Source organism: Sardina pilchardus, chromosome 17, assembly GCF_963854185.1.
Source record: "Sardina pilchardus chromosome 17, fSarPil1.1, whole genome shotgun sequence".
Taxonomy (NCBI): domain Eukaryota; kingdom Metazoa; phylum Chordata; class Actinopteri; order Clupeiformes; family Clupeidae; genus Sardina; species Sardina pilchardus.
In genome coordinates this window covers 27933328-27945590 of record NC_085010.1, presented here as the reverse complement: position 1 = coordinate 27945590, position 12263 = coordinate 27933328, and the positions used below count along the sequence as shown (strand labels likewise).

General features: G+C 49.4%; 1 protein-coding gene across 1 annotated transcript in view; it reads left to right on the top strand.

The window, feature by feature from the left end:
- Positions 1 to 10589: 10589 nt before the first annotated feature.
- Positions 10590 to 12263, top strand: part of LOC134062187 (E3 ubiquitin-protein ligase Midline-1-like) — a 42373-nt gene continuing 40699 nt past the window's right edge. The window contains exon 1 of the mRNA XM_062518120.1: positions 10590 to 10736. The gene's annotated coding sequence lies outside the window, so the exon portion shown is untranslated. The remainder of the gene's footprint in view (positions 10737 to 12263) is intronic.

The window sequence follows — 12263 nt, the reverse complement described above, 5'->3', positions numbered from 1 at the left end:
GGGTTCATCTTCCATGCGTCGACTACAAAGCAGGAGCAGAGTCAGTGGGGGGGAAAGACATCCAGTTTGGAGAATGTCACCTCTGATTTCTAACTGCGCCAGAGGGAGTTTAGAGATAACCGGCTGCACTCCGGCAGTCTAATGTGAAATCAGTGTGTTGCCACAGGCAAATACTATAATCAGCTTTAGATCTGCTCTCACAGAAACACGCAGTCCTATTATTATTATTCTACTTTATTTTGTACTTTTGAAAGTCAGAGAGTCCACATCTGCATTGTCGTTGTGGAGGACAGTCCTTCTTTCTGCAGCCCTTTCAAAGCGGCTCGACGGTAACCTCTGGTCCAAGGTTTGAGAACATTAGAGACGGAACAAAAACCCAGCTACTTAGAGGCTGTTAACATTTTCACGGCCTTGAAAGGAAAACATTTTGGAGGAGCGTTGTTTGGCTATAGCCCGGCAGAACGACACGCAGCATGAAAAGCTGGGCACAGTAGGAGGAGGAGGAGGAGGAGGAGGAGGAGGAGGAGGTGGAGGTGGAGGAGGAGGAGGAGGTGGAGGTGGAGGAGGAGGAGGCGTCTCTTGTGTGGTTTTGGCCCTACTCTTGTTCTGGAAACTGGATCCGGCGCTGCCACTGAGTCTCTCAGCTCAGTCAGCACACAGGCGCTGGAGGAGCTACATTAGCCTCCGTCACTGCTGCTGCTGCGACCGCACGGAGCTCAGCGCTGAGGAATCCTGCAGCGGAATCCTGGCAGCCTCCACACTCTTCCTCCACACTCACCACACATGGAATGTGCGCTTCCGTCACAACACACAAGGCACGGGACAGGGGAGCGCTGGCTTTCTCCAACTGTGGGAATGGAGACTTCTGAATGTAAATACACACAGTGGTCAAGTGCATAGCTGTGGGAGGATATATTAGAGTCGTTGGTTTCGTTCCTCTTTTGAAATATGAGTTTTTTATTGATCTGTATGTGAGAGTGAATGTGTGTGCGTGCGTGAGAGACAGACTGAGGCAGAGGAAGAGATAAAGTGCATATTACTGATATCCATTGAGTTCTCATCTCAATCTAGAGTTTGTTTCCAGACAACTTGAACCACACTATCCTGTCTGCAGAGGGTCCAAGATAAGCAGGATCCAGGCCTGTTCCTTAGAGATCTCTTTATATCTATCGTGGAAAATAGTCATGTTTGCTCTTCTGGTAATGGCTTCATTCAAAGCTCCAAAACAAATACCTCATCATCATACAAGAGATACTGAATGGGAAAATGGACGGAAAACACACAGACACGGCCAGAGACAGAGAACCACATTGTGGGAATAGTGTTGTCTTCGACGCACAAACAGCATTAGCGAAAATCTACACAAGCAACATTAGAGTAACTGCTACCAGACATGCTGTGTGTGAGTGTGAAGGCGCCGAATGCCCTGCGATGTGCGAATACTGACAAATGTAAAACAGGAAGGGTGTCGCGCCAGTAAATCCAGTCCTGATGGGTGCGTCAGTTCCAAAATTAGTATATTCAGCAGTCAGGAGGAACGGAACTGTGTGCTGAGGATGGTCTGAATAGGACCGTAAACGTTTTGCATGCACTTTTTGGGTAGCACTTATTTAAATGCAATAAAAATCTACTTTTTGCATCGGCTACAGTGGTGTGCGAGTTCCGTTCCTCCTGACTGCCGTCTGCCGAATACTGACAAATGCCATAAGCCTCTGAGCAGGGCCGGGTTTGCGTCACGACAATATCCATTAGGGACTCCAGTGTGCTGGTTCTCACCTCTCGAGCCCTATGGGCTGGCAGATTTATCTGGGAATACAAAAGACCAAAGACAGGTTCACCTTTTCTTTCCAGCACTTGCTCAAGGTGATAGAAATGGGAGAAAAACCCGAACCCTTGAGCACTTAAACCCAAATGGGCCTTGAATAATGAATAGGCCGCTGTTCTAAGGACACGGTAATGTTTGGAAATGGCTGTATGACTCACAGATCATTAGGCTATGAGCGAACCAGCAGACTGAAAACACAAGACCGAAAACGTTCAGGTTGTTTAGGGCCTCGGAGGTGAAAGCCTAATTCAAATTGCTGTAGTTAGTGTTATTGTTTTCAGACAGAAACAGTGAAAAATGTGCGAGTTCAAGACATCAAATCTCATGTTCCTTCTGAGGAGCGGAGGCTATTGCGCTACAGCACGGTCCCCGGTTGTTTCTCCAGCTGAGCAATAACAGTAAATCTCACAGCAATAACGCAATTACTCCAACACCCAGAACAGCTATGGGACCGCGCTGTCCCATGTCAAGAGACTGCCTCTCCATTGGTTACTTCTAAAATGGGATATCAATGTCTGAACATCAACACACAGAGAAGAGTGAATATCTGCACGTTGACTCTGACATTTACTCGGATATTCTCACAGGCTTGAGCTGTACATCTATTTGCCTGCATGCTCCTACATTGGCCTATGACTGAACACGAACGCGCATGACTGTGCATTGTTTACATTTGTAGTTTGTGGGTGAGCATAAGAAGGCAGAAAGTAGTTTATGTGTGACACAGTGTGGTTTGGCTGCATTACTATAACTGCTCCCTCTCAACAAATTAGGTCTGTTGGTTTATCAAGCTTTGCAGCCATCTTTCATTTAACCATTCCAGTGGTCTGACTATCCACACTTTCCTTCTCTCTCTCTCTCTCTCTCTCTCTCTCTCTCTCTCTCTCCCTCCCTCCATCTCTCCCCCTCCATCTCTCTCTCTCCCTCACTCTCTGTCCCCCCTTGAGCTCTCTCCAGAAATTGCTTGGCCAGGATTAATGGTCCTTCATCTTAATCTTTCTTACATTCTGCCTCACACCCATTGTGTCCTCCAGTGGCTGGAGGTAATGCATGGTGCTTATGTTGTTGCTTCCATTCCTCTCCCTCGTAGCAACACGGTTGCAGCAGTTCCGTGTCCCTTCTGGGGAGGCTCATGCATCACTCCGTCAGGACAGAGCCAGCAAATTAAACTCTCCATTATGGACTTCTCCCCTTTGGGACACAACTGCAGGCCTCAGCCAGGGGAAGTGTAGTGCACACAGTGTAGCTGAGAATTCAACACACACACACATGCACGCACACACGCACGCACGCACGCACGCACGCACGCACGCACGCACACACAGACCACACACACACACACACACACACACACACACACACACACACACACACACACACACACACACACACACACACACACACACACACACACACACAAACACACACACCTACACACACACACACACACACACACACACACACACACACACACACAGACACACACACACACACACACACACACACACACACACACACACCTACACACAGACACACACACACACACACACACACACCTACACACAGACACACACACACACACACACACACACACCTACACACAGACCACACACACACACACACACAGACACACACAGACACACAGACACACACACACACCTACACACAGACCACAGACACACACACACACACACACACACACACACACACACACACACACCTACACACAGACCACACACACACACACACACACACCTACACACAGACCACACCTACACACAGACACACACATACACACACACACACACACACACACACACACACACACACCTACACACAGACCACACACACACACACACACACACACACACACACACACACACACACACACACACACACACACACACACACACACACACACCTACACACAGACCACACACACACACACACACACACACACACACACATACACACACAGACCACAGACACACACACACACACACACACACGTACACAGACAAACAGACACACAAACAGACACACACACACACACACACACACACAAAGTATGTGTTTGGGACAGAGTTGAGATGCTGCAAGACTCAGCTGTGATTAGAGTTCTGTGTTAGTGTTTTGTGTACGTTTCTGTGTGGTGATTTGTGGGATGTTGTCCCTGCTGTTACAAGATGAGTCAAAACAATCCATACGAACAGCACCATACACACCATCTCCTCCACTCTCTGCCTCCCTCTCTATGGTCCCTGAGCACCATGAGACAGGGCATTTAGACAACACCGACACACACACACACACACACACACACACGGTCCCTGAGCACCATGAGACAGGGCATTTAGACCACACTGGGACACAAACACACACACACACACACACACGGTCCCTGAGCACCATCAGACAGGGCATTTAGACCACACTGGGACACAAACACACACACACACACACACGGTCCCTGAGCACCATCAGACAGGGCATTTAGACCACACTGGGACACAAACAGCAGTAGTAAGCATCCTGGATCTTGGCATCAGGTGTGCTGTGTATGGATGCAGTTTGGGGCACCTCATCACCTGCTGTTTTAAGAACCGTTTCCCCTTGCGCTGCAGAGTCTGCTGTTTGCAGGGTCGGCCCAGGACACAGTGTGCCGACATCATGAGATCTGGGAGAGTTAGCAAGTCACAGAGAACATTATTCACAACCTTTCATGGCCACACATTCCCTCTCAGACTCTCTCCTTCTCTCACACAATCCCTCTCATCCCCGGAGACACACACACACACACACACACACACACACACAGAGATGACATTAAACACACTTGGACAGGGATCACTATAGCCAACCCCTCCTAGTGTCTCTTGTGGCTGATCCTTGGCCCCTGAGCTGATATGACATTACTATGACATTATGATTGAACAACGCCTGAATCCCCATGGAAGCCCAAGCTAGTCACTGTCTGTGCGGTGAAAGGCTGTTATCTCCCACCACCAAGTTCATCTGAAGGACAAAGGAATTAAATATACATCAGGCGTGATTGCATTGGCATCCCAGTCACTGTTTACAGAGGGTGTGCCTGTCTGTAGTTTGCTGAGAGTTTGAAGTTGGGGCGTCAAACATTTTGAATTTCCATATTTACACTTTTGAACGTAACTCTACAAAGTGAAATCCGGGCTCCGGATATTTAATAGTGGCAGCTGCTCTCTCACCACAGAAAATCAATTAGGTGCTTTGATGCATTTGCAAACAAGGATCAAACTACTATTGGCTCCCCAGGCTCTCCTCCATCTTGCTCTGCTCCAAAACTCTCCTGTGAGGCTTTCGTACTGTCTGATTGTGAGGATTTGGGACAGGGGGTGGGGTCTTTATAAAACTGGACCTCAATCCGGTTGAGTAAACCTGTTTAATCCATACACAGTTTTATCAATTTCACTATGACCTACTTCACTTGCCAGCTCCCAAGCGCACTGAGACATGATGGCACACACATTCACAGGTACATTGGCACTGCCACACGGGCACAGACGCACAAAAAACCCAATCATCCTCCCTTGGAATTATGAACAGCGTGTACAGTGCTGGGAGAAAAGCATTAGGCCGTGATCTGATTAAACGGATCCTCATGCCAAATGATCAGCATCTTCCTCCCACACTGGGCTGTGAGGATAAATAAGTGCTTTGTGCGAGTGTGTGTGTGTGTGTGTGTGTGTGTGTGTGGTTGTTAGTGTGTGTGTGTTTGTGTACTCCATGCTTTGTGTTCCGTTGGCTCCATTTGCGAAGATTTGTATCGAATGCCTCATCCTTACGCCAAAAGCTTATTATCTCTTGTTTGTGCATTTTCCTCCCACTTCCATGCAAAGCTGACCTACATATATTACTCACTCCACCTTCCTCTGCATGTCTGATAAATCGTGCTCTTTAACAGGAGAAATGCATTTTCCTGCTCCGAGATCAGCGTTGGGAAACCACCGTCAGAGCGCTCCAGAGCCCGGGGTGCTTCGCTTGCATTCTGGGTTTTTGTTTACCGCAAACTCTGTTTGTGTATTCTAATCAGGGTTTCAAAGTGAGCTTTCCTCTTAGAAACTGCAAACAGTGGATAAAGCCCCTATTCTCTCCCTATTTATTTGTTATCGTCTTCATTTATGTGAAAGTATATTTTATTTTTTAAATAGTAATTTCCCAGGTAGCCTTGGTAGTGGTGGTGGTAGACGCTAATGTTGCGTGACTAGATATGAACATATGCGCTTGATTGATAGAATGTGTAAACTGTGAATCAGACATAATCCAGGCAGTGACTGCATGGTGTCTGGATTAGGGTTGGCTCATCACATTAGACTGCATTAGTCACAACATGTTTGGATCATGTGTGTGTTTGTTTGTGCCTATCTATGTGTATGTGTTCATAATGTTCGCAGGTGCGTGCAAATTTGTTGCCATTTGATTTTGGCTCGGAGCCTGTTGGCCATTCAACTGCAAAGATTAGGGCTTTCAACATCTGTAATGTTTTTCAGATGCGGTGTGAATTTTACAGAGAGCACATTTGTTTGGTAACAACTCTTTTCATTTTTCATTTTCAACTGAGTCCTGAAGCGCACGTCAGCGATGAATAGCTTCCACAGTGTTTTGACTGAGAGATGATTTAATACGCCATAACACCGAACTAATCACTTCCAAATGAATTCACTCTGCTCTTCGCCTCTTAACGCTTTCTTTTGCGTCTGTTCATCATAGACCAGGACCTGCTGGCTTGTATACTAATTAATTCACACATGTGAGAGTGACTTTGGAGAAAATATTAAGGAATGGAGCACAGCCCTCTACTGATTGCTATTAGACGTAAACAAAACACAAATACTCCATTTAACCCAGATCAGTCAGATGTGTCAGATCGCGTGTATTTACGGCCATCTCTAGCTTGGCCTCTGGCCTGCAACACACATTTCCCCATCTGTATGTGTCTAAATATGTGTGTGCATGTGGCTATGTGTGTGTGTGTGTGTGTTTGCCTGCCTGAGTATGTGTGTGGCTTGTGTGCTGAATGTGTGTGTGTGTGTGTGTATGGTGGTATGTGTGCGCAGAGAGGAATCTCTGTTCCTGACAGAGCCATACATCAGGCTTAGGTGAGGCTGTGCAGGGCTTTAAAGATCCATATGATCTCAGTTTGAGGGGTCAAGGGTCGCTCACACACAGGAGATGTGAGAGGATTCTAACTGAGCAGCTGTGGCAGCCGAGTGGCAGGAGAGAGGCGTCGGCTCTGTGCTCCTCACGGGTAAACAGCACCCCCCCCCCCCCGCTCGCCCCCACAACCTCCCAGCGCTCTAATGAGTCCACTAGACAGCCATTGTGTGGAAATATGCACAAAGCTGGCTGGATTTGGGACACTAAGCTGTCCTCAAATACAAGCAGCAGTGGTCTTCTGTGCTGATTGTCCAGTTCCTCAAACTGACCACAGAGTTCATATGGTCAAACTGACCACAGGCTTTAGTGTGGTTTGGCTGAGCACAAGGGCATTTCCTTCTCCATAGCTGAAGTCGCACTCTAGAGTTTGGCCCGCAGATAACACCGCTGCCTCGGAGCCCTGACCCGGAGGATATACGAGAGTCATTAAAGGGATGTAGGCAGTGGGAGAAGAAGGCTGGGGGGGCCCGTTAAATCCTCCGGAGGTCATGAGGGTGCGGCTGGATCCTCCCTGCTCTCCACCTCTGTGTGGTCTGGCTCTAGGAGTCAAGCCCATCAGCCAGCGGAAGCCGTCCGTTTCTTCTCTCCCCTTCTTCTCTCTCGAAAATGGCTTTGCGGAGAGAAGAGAACCGAAGACCCCAAACATTCCCCACATTCCGGCTTCCCAGCCAGCGCAGCGCTCCCAGAGTCGGGATGAGGAGGGCTGCGGACGCGGCGGGATCAGTTGGGAGACGCCGATGGAAGCGAGGAGGGAAATGAGCTTTTAAACCCACTCGACTCCACCAAGGGTCGGCCTTCAGACGGAGCAAACTGCAGTGCTCCGCTCCGTGCCAATTTTAGGCCAATCCATTAAACCTGTCGGCTATTTTAGAGTGTGACGCACCCCAGTGCTTCAGATGTAAATGGGGTGCGTTGCGCGGAATAACCGTAACATCCGTCTTTGTGCGGTGAAAGCGCACCTGAATAAAGAAAAAGAGTCCACACTTCTCTCTTTCATCTCGGGAGCGAGAGAGCGCCATTCTCTGCGAGTGAATAAAAAAACCTGTGTGCTCACTCTTTCGTGAGATTAGAGCAAGAAAGCCGGCTGGAGCCACTCCATTGTGCGCTTAATGAAAGATTTAGCCCCCAAGAAGTTCTGTGCTCTGTGTTTGTGTTTTTCTCCTCGCCTCTCGCCGCGGCCCTCCCAAGCTTCGCTGATCATTCTGTGCATTTCTTTTTCCTATTTGGCTTTCCACTCGAATTGTTCCTCCTCAGACTGCTTAAGATGTTCTTACTGAAAGTCACGCCTGCATGCTCGATTTGAAGCTTTGCATTCTTGCGGAAATTATGTTATTTATTTTCTTTTGGCAAAAATAGATATTTAGGATTTAAAAAGAGAATCAGCTTAATAACTAAGTTGCAAGCGAGGGATTCAATCTTCTGTAAAAGTGTACGTTGCAAGTCAGGGGTTTAATCTTCTAAGTAATAGCTGGAATGCTTCAAATGTGTGTCTGCCGCTGCTTGGGTCACTGGGTTGGGTCAGTGAGTTTCATAGCAGGCTGGGTGTTGCTGTTTGATGGGGGCCATGTGGAGGTGGTTATGGGATGTTCCGGCGAGGGTTATGGGATGTTATAGGGATGCCTGAGTGCGCACGTAGGGCCGGCTCTCGCTCTGACCCCGACTGCTCTTTTATCTTTGTGTGCGAGGATGTGTCTGTGTGTGTGTGTGTGTGTGTGTGTGTGTGTGTGTGTGTGTGTGTGTGCGAGGATGTGGGGGTTTTCCTACGCAGATGCATGTGTCAGTGATGTGTGTGTGTACGGCACGGGACGCACTGTGAGTGTCATTTCTGAGGGCCTGAGTGATGCCATCCTGGGAACCCCTCTTTAGCTCAGAACCCCTGAGAGTCCACACGTACTGTAAACATGGCCTTAATCAGCTCAGAGGCGCGAGATGTCTCTTTTACTCTCTCACTATGCTCACACTCTCAGTCAGGGATAGCAACTGTGAACAGACAGATAGAAAGCAGATAGACTGGGAGCAGACAGTGAATGGTAACACTTCACAATACTGATGCACTGATGGTGAATTGGTATTGTACTGTAGGGGACATTAATCAGAAAGACTCCTTATTTCATGTGTTATGAATAATGCATAACTTAGTTCCTTATGACTAATGTATTAACTTGTCATAGTTCATACATTAATTAAGCCATTCATAAGCATTTATCTCTGCACCCCACACTTACATTTGCATCATGTGGAACAGTTGGCCTACGTAGTGAAGGTCAGATTTGACACAGAGGGCAAGTTGTAGCCTGTGGCATGATGGAATGTACTGTAGCCTACTGTATGAATCAGCACCAAAAACAGAGTGACTGACACCCGCATCAACAGAAATGGTGGAATAGGTGACTGCAGTATTTACCTGCATTCACCACAACACACACACACACACACACACACACACACACACACACACACACACACACAGACACACACACACACACACACACACACACACACACTAAGTGTCAAATCCACATCCTTTTGTTTCTCATGGCTGTGCATTAACCGTGTCCGCAGCTCATTCGTCACCAGTCTGCGGTTCTCCCCTGCACTTTCATGTGACGCTGTAATTTCGAGCAGATACAATCTCAGGCTTTCAGGAGCCCTGAAACGGGCTTGACTTCGCCCCCACATGCAAATTGGACATTGTCTGGAAAATCGGCATCATGGAACGGCTCAGGCAACGCTCATTACCCCGACCCGACCACAGCTCCGGTGGCTGGCGTCTCAGCCGGGCCGCACAGCGCTCGTCTGGAAGGTGTGCGTAAAGTGGCAGGCATTCCCAGCGCATTCGTCCACATTCCAGCGCTCGCTTTCCTGGACTGGAACCCTTGCACGGCACACTTGTGTTCTGAGACCCATTAGAGGTGTGAAATGCTCGGTTTCTCTCACCGCGTCCGTCTGTGTGTGTGTGTGTGTGAGAGAGAGAAAGAGAGAGAGAGAGAGAGAGAGAGAGAGAGAGAGAGAGAGAAAGGCAGGGAAGGAAATGAGGTGTGAAGATTTGTTGGACGGGGACACAAATATGACACAAAAAGAGGGAATGAATTTTTCGTGGCAGGGTGTGAGAGGAAGAAAAGGGGATAATAGAAATATAAAAAGACAGAGAGAGAGAAAGAGAGAGAGAAAGAGAGAGAGAGATAAATGCACTTAGGCATCACAGATCCGGCATTAATCTCACACCCACCACGCTTGGCTCGTCCCCGCCCCTCACCTTCCTATTGGCTCCTGCTGCTCTGTCTCCGCCCACAGGCTCTCGGCAGCTCCGGCTGTGCCCAATGAGAGGGGAGGAGTCAGGGGTGGCACTAACCGCCGCTGGCTCCTCCCACCAGATGTCTCGGAGCAGAGGGGGTGTGTCAGGAGGGCAGGCAGAAAGTATGCCACAGGAGGCAGCAATACAGCCCGAGCCAGATCCGCGCACACACACACACAACACACACACACACATACACACGCTCACACATGCACACAGACAACTCGCTGCGAACACACACGCACACGTACACACTCATGCACGCACACTCTCACACTCCCACAAGTTGTGCGAGCGCAGTGCATCGGGAACAGACGTGCATCTCTCCTCCGAGCCGAGAGGATCCCGGGGAACGGACTTCCTCTCCCTCCACTCTCACTTTTCACTGCCTTTATGGAGGATGGAATTTTAACCATGTGGCAGGTAAGCTCAGCTCCGCTCTGCCTGCGCAGCAGCAATCAGCTTTTTTTCCCTCCCCTCCTCAACTGCTTACTGAGGATGAAGTCGAGCGTGTCGCTAGCTACTGTGTGGCTATTTAAAGCCGCTCTTATACAAAAAAAAAAGTCTTTCAGCCGCAGTCGGTCTTTGCTGCTTGTTTAAAACTGATGGACTACGACTGTGTGTGGAGTTGGTGGGCTACAAGTCAAGGTTGTGTTCGCGCTGCTGGGACTGGAGCAGGCAAAGACAGGAGGACAGAGGACAGAGGTAGACAGAGAGAGAGAGAGAGAGAGAGAGAGACAGAGAGAGAGAGGGAGAGAGGGAGACATCCCAAGGGGAGGGGAAGAGAGCAGGGAGCATCTTACCCCCTCATGCTCGCCACTGAATTATTTACCAATTACAAGTAAACATCCTCGTCTCCGCTGCTGAATCATGGATGAGACGTTGAGCCCTGGCTGCCACCGGTGAAGACGGGGGGGTCCTGTGGGAGTGGGGGCTCATGGGACGCCCTCTAGGACGGGTGACGAGGTCCGACCCGCTGGGAGGGCCCCTACCAGCACTCACTGGTGGTGATGGTGGGGGGACTGCATGGATGTGGGCAGCACATAGCCAGCAGGAAGCCCAGGGAGAGAGGCTGAGATGGGACAGAGCGATGGGACTGGAGGGCCCAGTGGGGGGGGGGGGGTGCGGCGCTCGGGATTGTGAGCATGCCGGGGGTTGAGCGCTCTCGTCGTTCCAGAGACCTTTTTTTGGCTGCAGCTGACCTCGTTTTACTTAGGAGATTCTGATGAGTTTTCTGCCCAGCAAGCAGAACAGATTGTTTGAGAGAGAGAGAGAGAGAGAGAGAGAGAGGAAGAGAGAGAAAGAGAGAGGTAAAGAACTCTAGGGACACATGGAGAGGACAGAGATAAAAGTAGACAGAAAGAAAGATAAAATGGATGGATGAGACAGGAGAGGGAGAAAAATGTTATCACACTACAGTGAAAACTTCAGCTGGACTTTCTAAGCCGACAGGCTCAGACGCAGGCTCTTGAGTGGCCGACTGAACTGGAGACAGTGCTGCTGGTTCCTGGTTCCTGGTTCCTGGGTGGCTGGATCTCCTCAGCAGTGGGAGGTGTGGGGGAGACTAGACAAACTTCTCCAATCAGTGCTCGTCACCGAGATGTCACACGGCTGACAGGGAGCGTTGTGACAGGATCAGACACAGATAGGGTGCGATGGCTCCCCTGCACTCTCCTCCTCTCCTCTGCTCCACCCCACAGCCATAGCGCCGGCCCCCACTCCAGCATCTCTGTCACCTCATCAGCATTCCTGAGTTAGAAGACGCCGTCTAAACTGATACCAGATACTGTCAATGAATCAAAGAAAGCTGCAGGGAGGGCATCAAGAGATACCCTCTGTGTGTGTGTGTGTGTGTGTGGGGGGGGGGGGGGGGGGGGGCTGTTACGTGTCTGGGTATGCGCGCGTGTATTTGTGGCTCATTGTCTGTGAGAAACAACAAGACTCCCAGCA